This window comes from Rosa chinensis, chromosome 4 (assembly GCF_002994745.2).
Source record: "Rosa chinensis cultivar Old Blush chromosome 4, RchiOBHm-V2, whole genome shotgun sequence".
In the NCBI taxonomy this organism is placed as follows: Eukaryota; Viridiplantae; Streptophyta; class Magnoliopsida; order Rosales; family Rosaceae; genus Rosa; species Rosa chinensis.
Window position 1 is genome coordinate 50,408,225 of NC_037091.1, and position 8,047 is coordinate 50,416,271.

General features: G+C 38.2%; 1 long non-coding RNA gene across 1 annotated transcript; it reads right to left on the reverse strand.

The window, feature by feature from the left end:
- Positions 1–6,006: 6,006 nt before the first annotated feature.
- On the reverse strand, positions 6,007–7,839 carry LOC112200107. Its single transcript, XR_002936157.2, has 2 exons — positions 7,483–7,839; positions 6,007–6,810 (listed from the first exon to the last, which is right to left on the reverse strand). It is a non-coding gene; the product is annotated as an uncharacterized LOC112200107 (long non-coding RNA).
- Between the last annotated feature and the right edge of the window lie 208 nt (positions 7,840–8,047).

Sequence of the window (8,047 nt, forward strand, 5' to 3'; positions counted from 1 at the left end):
AAAATGGGTACGGAAGAAGAAATGGGCTGAGTCATATATATAAGGAAAAACCACCAATAGAAATAGGCCACTTGTCCAAACCAAAATCATCCATCATCATGCTTATGCCATTTGTCAAGCATATAACAAACATAGTGCCACCACTTGACATGTGTCAAACTGATCTTGCACATGCAAGACACGTTTGGCTGCTGCTACTTGGTCTCCAAGTCAGCCTATGGACCAATAATAACATGCCACGTCGCCACTTAATTTAATTTCCAATTAAACTTCAAAAATTCCTTAAAAATAGCTCAGGAACCCGAAAAATTAACCGAAAAATGCTGCGAACTAGTGGCGACCTCTACTTTCTATTTCTAAGCTGAAAAATAAAATTTGACCAATTTCAAAATTCGGGATCTCACAACAGCTCTCTGCAGCCACGGAGGAGAAAGCATGGAGAGATTGGTTAGAAACTTGGAACAAGCAACAAGCTCCCCAGAAGAGTTTCTAATCAAAACAGCAATACCACAAGAGAGGGAATCTGAATGCGAAGCTGCATCAGTCTTTGAATACTCTAACAAAAGGAAAAAAGTTATAGAAAATTACTCATTAGTGTCATTTTGAAACTTTATGTGAGTCCCCGAAAATTTTGTTTAATTTTTAAAAGGTAATTTTTTCGAAAATAAGATTTTTGCACAAGGTGATTTAAGTGAAGGAATCATTTTCGGAGATTGTTTTGGTGTCGAGACCACCTATTGGGCCTTATGGTTTAAGTTTGGGCCAAGATTCTTTCATTTGGACCTAGAAGGTTACCGAAGTTTAGTGAGGCGACCGTTTGTTGAAGTTTCGAAGACGATACATTGAGTTGTAACAAAGTTTTGGATTTTTTAATTTTTACGAAATCGAGTTTTGGGCCTAGGACGAAGTCGAGAATTAATTTAGGAAGTTTCTGACAAAAAATGAATAAAAGAAAATGTTACCAGCCCAAAACCGAAAGCAGTAAGCTAGGAGAGTTCCGTAATTTGTCGCAAGGGCAAAATGGAAATTTCACAAACATATGCATAAATAGGAATTGGAAACCCCAAAAACCTAAACTCTCCTTTTTTCCCTTGCAGCCGCATCAATCTCTTTCCCCGACCTCTCTCTCTCTCTCATCATCTCTCTGCCATCACCGGAAAATCCCATCTCCGGCCACTATCTCGCAAAACCGCCACCACCCATCAATGCAGCACCAAGAGGCAACCCAAACCCAAGAGAATTGAAGTCATGCATCGACCCCAACCTCTCTCTTCCGCTCTCCTTCTCTCTTCCACCACCGGAGACTCCAGCTTCGACCACCATCTCATCACACCGCCTCCACCAGTAGATGCAACACCCAAACCCGACCATAACCCGAGCCTTACCATCCACATGAATCGCCTCCAGCCTCCGCACAGGTTCCTCAAAGCAGCGATGCCACTGCTCATTGGCTTTCCTTGATTTCCGGCCATCAGCTCGCCACACTGCCATCACTTCTTGACTCAGAACTCGTCGGACGTCTAAACCTTGAATCCCTATTGACTGCCGATGCCAGAGAGCGCCGTACACGTCTTATGCCGGAGTCTTAGCTTCTGCTAAGATCGATTTGTCTCCTTCGATCGAAATTGAGCTACGCCGCCTCCAAGGATGGAATCAAGGCTTCACGATCTATCAAAGCCCTAGACCCCCGACCTCTAGCTCCGACTAGAGCCACTGCACATGCTTCAAGTGCCACCGCAGGCGCGTGAGCCACTGTAGCTCCGCCGCTCATGGTTTCCATACTCCCAGGTCGTCACGATTAGGTAATTGCCGTACCCCTCTTTTCGATTAAACATCCAATTTCGATGTTGTCACACCCCAACTCAGGGATATTTTTTTTTTTTCTTTTTTTTTAGTTGAAGGTATGACTTGTACTAAAGAATAGAAACATAATAAAGAAAATTCGTAGTCCATTTGAATCAGATTTGAAGTACTGAAAGAAATAACCAAGTTGCCCTTCCAGCAGAAATACTAACACAACAGAACTGTAACTTTGAAAAATCATAACTAATTCTAGAAAAATCGTTTTCAAGAGATTCCAATTCTGAAATGATCTTTAATATGTCTACTGCAACTTTCATGAAGACACCAACTTCAAATACCCAACCAAATGTACAGTTTTCAGTAAAAAGGCAACTGCATCAAAAGTCCAGAAACACATATTCAGATTTGCAGACCTTTGTTCTACCTTGAATTTAGCCAATGAATTTTAAATATAAGAGCTGGAACATAATGAAACAAATCAAAGAACATAGAATCAATTAAAAGACATAACAGAATCAATGAACATAGCATGGATTATGGAAAAAAAGAAGAACTTTATAATACAACAAACACAATTATAGTACAAACTTTCTTGATAGTTCATTATTCCCACAGAAATTTCAAACCTATACTTCAAAGGCAAACTACAAATTGGCAGCCTTTGCTCTTATTCTAGGAAACTAAACAAAACAAGTCTCACACTTCCTTCATATTAATCACAAGCTCTTCAAAAGGGAAAATTAAACTTCATGTTCAGTACCTGCAATATTTGATAGGGGTGAGCATCAACAGCTCAGTAGGAGGCTAAGCCTCTTTAAATAAACAACACAAACCAGTAACAATCAAAACAGTAATACATGGACGTATGCAATGCTATTTTCATCTATTACCTGTTAACTCACATGCTAAGACACAAAGAGTCTACATGTCCCATACCATGTAATTTACCTTTTTGAGGTGACTCTAGATGAAATAACATATGAATTAACCCCACAACCCAAACCATGATTCCCTTTTCGCTAGTCATCTTACTTAATCTCGATCACCAAAATCGTACAGCTCTATTAGCCCACCTGAAATTTGGTCCTTACGGATTAAGCTCAACTACACAAAAGAATACTCCCACATATTTCATTCCCATTCTATTCTATCAAAACCATGCCTCAACCTTCATGAACGTGCTAATGAAACAATATGATAAACAACAGATAACACCCATTAACTCAACCATCAATCAAATTTCATAATTAAAATCACATATAGCAACACAGCAACCAAACAAATTAAATAGAGGTTTCCCCAGATCCCCCTACCTTGTTTTGGAAATTAGTTTATACTTCTCAGGTTCCTCCTTAGTCTCAAAATTTCTCCTTCCCTCACTCCTTTTTTTGTAAACAAATATAGGGGAATGCAATAAAGAAAATAGAACAAACCTGGATATTTATAGTGTATGGCAAAGAGGTCAGATTTTAATTCTAGATAAGCACAACAGAGAGTAGCTTTGGATGCCAACACTATCGGCTTCCTCTATGTTTCGATAAGGACTGCCACCTCCTGGTTCTAGGTCTCCACCACATGCTTCTAGGGATCCACCTCCTGCTTCTAGCTTTGATGACTCACAACTCTGGTAACTGACTCTCCAAGGCTCTTCAGCAACATCGACACCTCCAGCTTCTAAGATTATTCTTATCCGGGTAGTCTATCGTAGTGGTACTGATCCTTTGGTTTAGGTGGAGTGGTGCTTGCAAAGAGAAAAATAGGGGAGGAAGACGATGAAGGTAGCAGACGAGGTTTTGAGATTGGTTTGTCGTTAAACGACATCTAACAGATGTATAAATCAATTGGTCTTGGGCTTTTAAAATTGACTTGGGTTTTAAAAAATAAATAAATAAATAAAACAAATAATGGGCTGGTCTAAAAATATAGAAATAGCATATATACTTATATCTAAACAACACGTCTTGGTGATGTGTGTGTGTATATATTTATATATATCACACCATAAAATAATTATACATATACACACACCCATAATTAAGAATATAAGTTAATACTCAAGCAAAAATAAAATATTCACTATATCTTACTTTCTTAATATTATTAAAAGTATAGGTCGTTACATTCTACCCTCCTTAAAAAAAATTTCGTCCCGAAATTTACCTACAACAGTGTCAACAAAATTCATTTAAGTGGAAAAACATTTGTTCAAAAAAACAATTTAGTGACTACAAGATCCCGTATGCTTTTGGCACAACTCCATAAAGACAATTCTACATAATGAATAAATCTTAGAAAAACTCAATTAATAGTAGAAACTGCTCAGCATGTGAATTTAGACTAGGAAAGCAAATTTAACTACGTCACATTTTATCTAAAAGTATACCTTCCACCCTTTCGAGATCAGTCTGATTATTAACTTGACCCAAACAATACACTCGACCCTGTGCGAGTTGTGCAGGTTGTCTTCCACTTGTTGGTCCATTTGGCCTAGCTTGAGTAGGTACTCCTCCTTGATGTCTAGGATGTTGACCATACTGTGGCCTCTGGTAATTCTGTTGAGGTGGGTAAGGAGCATATGTATGATGTGGTGGGGCACGGATTTGTAACAGTGGGCAGTTTTTTTGGATATGTCCAAATTTTCCACATTGAAAACAAACTCGTGGATCTTGAGCTGTCCTCTCTAACCTCTGTGTTTGCCTATAAGAGGGAAGATCCGGTTTGGGCGGGCGGGTTGGGGAACGGCGGACTGGTCTGCCTGCTCCCCGATATTTCCCCCGCTACCGTTAGTCATGGTAATTGTGATGGGATGACCTTCTGTTCAAGGATTCCCACAGACGGCGCCAATGTTAATGTCTAAAAAGTCTAGCGGTAGCTGGACCTTAGTTAACGCTGATCCGGCGGGCGGATCGATACCTTTGTTGTGAGTGGTTCCCGTTACCTGTCAAATAAAATACAATGGGCGTCAGAGGGAGACCGCGCCGGGCGGTCTTCAACTCTCCGATGCCTAAGTTAGTCAATGTATTTATGTTGACAAAGTAACAGTAGGTAAGTATTGAATGCGTCATTAATGAGGAGAGAGGAGAGAACCTTTTATAGGTGAGGAAGAGGATGATCTTCTCTTTGTTTTCGATGTGGGACTGATGGTGCTTCAGTTCCCAGTTTCAGTAGCTTCTGATGCCATCTTGACACGGCGCGTGGCGGCGCGTCGGCGGTGCTTTGGGGTTGATCCGGGGCTCAGGCGGTAACCCGGCTAACTGTCTTTACGCCAGTCACTCATATGGTGGGCGTTGGTACCCCTGGTGGTACCATGAGCGTGGCTCATTATAGCTAATTATGCTTGCAAATGGACATGTATGTACACTACATAACATAAAACACGTCTCTCATAATGCAGCATCAAAGATATATCAAAGCATCAAAGATATGTCAAATTCTACTTACTTAAATCAGTAAATCTTGCTAACAAAAAAAATGGTACTTCTCTCCCTCCCTAGACAATAGTTGATTGTGAAGTCATCAGTAGGATTAAAGCATGGTAGCCTATAACTCTGTAAATACTATTTCAACCATATGACACTCAGCTATTCACCTGGCTTCAGCAAAACCAGAGAAAATAATGTAAAATGGATCAAGTAATAGATATATACTCCTTTTTTTTTTTGTTTTTTTTTTTTTTTTTTTTTTTTAAATCAAACAATAGAGATGAAGTCTAGACCCACACATCTTTTCACTCTTGTTGCGTTGTGTGAGAGATGACTCTCTCCCCTATAAATTTCTATGGTTACTAGATGAAGGAGAAAATAAGAGAAACTAAAACAAAGCAATGTTGTAATATAGCAGACTAACATAATCATACTGGTACTAGATAACTTGAGAGCAACAAAGAGAACAATACAAAGGGCAGATAGTAAACAAGACTCCAGCAAAACAGGGACTAAACATAGCTACCGAACCTTGACAATAAGGTGCCCTGAAACATATGAAAGCGATGCCACTCTAGCAATCAATACGTGTGGAGCTACTACTGCAATAAAGACAAGTTGAATAACTTTCCACAGAAAGTGAATTACAATAAGCATAGAAATCAAACCACAAATTGATCATCATGAAAGTGAATTGTACTCAGGAACACTCTTAAACCATATAAGCTAAATGAAAAGTAATCTAACTCGGATTTCCGAAATTGTTTTTTTTTTTTTTTTTTACGAAGGCTACACAAAATTTGGAGACACTACTGATCTTATGCTCTGACCTATTCTAGGAATCTAATCCCTATGCTCTGATACCACTTTGTCACACCCCAACTCAGGGATATTTTTTTTTTTCTTTTTTTTTAGTTGAAGGTATGACTTGTACTAAAGAATAGAAACATAATAAAGAAAATTCGTAGTCCATTTGAATCAGATTTGAAGTACTGAAAGAAATAACCAAGTTGCCCTTCCAGCAGAAATACTAACACAACAGAACTGTAACTTTGAAAAATCATAACTAATTCTAGAAAAATCGTTTTCAAGAGATTCCAATTCTGAAATGATCTTTAATATGTCTACTGCAACTTTCATGAAGACACCAACTTCAAATACCCAACCAAAATGTACAGTTTTCAGTAAAAAGGCAACTGCATCAAAAGTCCAGAAACACATATTCAGATTTGCAGACCTTTGTTCTACCTTGAATTTAGCCAATGAATTTTAAATATAAGAGCTGGAACATAATGAAACAAATCAAAGAACATAGAATCAATTAAAAGACATAACAGAATCAATGAACATAGCATGGATTATGGAAAAAAAAGAAGAACTTTATAATACAACAAACACAATTATAGTACAAACTTTCTTGATAGTTCATTATTCCCACAGAAATTTCAAACCTATACTTCAAAGGCAAACTACAAATTGGCAGCCTTTGCTCTTATTCTAGGAAACTAAACAAAACAAGTCTCACACTTCCTTCATATTAATCACAAGCTCTTCAAAAGGGAAAATTAAACTTCATGTTCAGTACCTGCAATATTTGATAGGGGTGAGCATCAACAGCTCAGTAGGAGGCTAAGCCTCTTTAAATAAACAACACAAACCAGTAACAATCAAAACAGTAATACATGGACGTATGCAATGCTATTTTCATCTATTACCTGTTAACTCACATGCTAAGACACAAAGAGTCTACATGTCCCATACCATGTAATTTACCTTTTTGAGGTGACTCTAGATGAAATAACATATGAATTAACCCCACAACCCAAACCATGATTCCCTTTTCGCTAGTCATCTTACTTAATCTCGATCACCAAAATCGTACAGCTCTATTAGCCCACCTGAAATTTGGTCCTTACGGATTAAGCTCAACTACACAAAAGAATACTCCCACATATTTCATTCCCATTCTATTCTATCAAAACCATGCCTCAACCTTCATGAACGTGCTAATGAAACAATATGATAAACAACAGATAACACCCATTAACTCAACCATCAATCAAATTTCATAATTAAAATCACATATAGCAACACAGCAACCAAACAAATTAAATAGAGGTTTCCCCAGATCCCCTACCTTGTTTTGGAAATTAGTTTATACTTCTCAGGTTCCTCCTTAGTCTCAAAATTTCTCCTTCCCTCACTCCTTTTTTTGTAAACAAATATAGGGGAATGCAATAAAGAAAATAGAACAAACCTGGATATTTATAGTGTATGGCAAAGAGGTCAGATTTTAATTCTAGATAAGCACAACAGAAAGTAGCTTTGGATGCCAACACTATCGGCTTCCTCTATGTTTCGATAAGGACTGCCACCTCCTGGTTCTAGGTCTCCACCACATGCTTCTAGGGATCCACCTCCTGCTTCTAGCTTTGATGACTCACAACTCTGGTAACTGACTCTCCAAGGCTCTTCAGCAACATCGACACCTTCAGCTTCTAAGATTATTCTTATCCGGGTAGTCTATCGTAGTGGTACTGATCCTTTGGTTTAGGTGGAGTGGTGCTTGCAAAGAGAAAAATAGGGGAGGAAGACGATGAAGGTAGCAGACGAGGTTTTGGGATTGGTTTGTCGTTAAACGACATCTAACAGATGTATAAATCAATTGGTCTTGGGCTTTTAAAATTGACTTGGGTTTTAAAAAATAAATAAATAAATAAAACAAATAATGGGCTGGTCTAAAAATATAGAAATAGCATATATACTTATATCTAAACAACACGTCTTGGTGATGTGTGTGTGTATATATTTATATATATCAC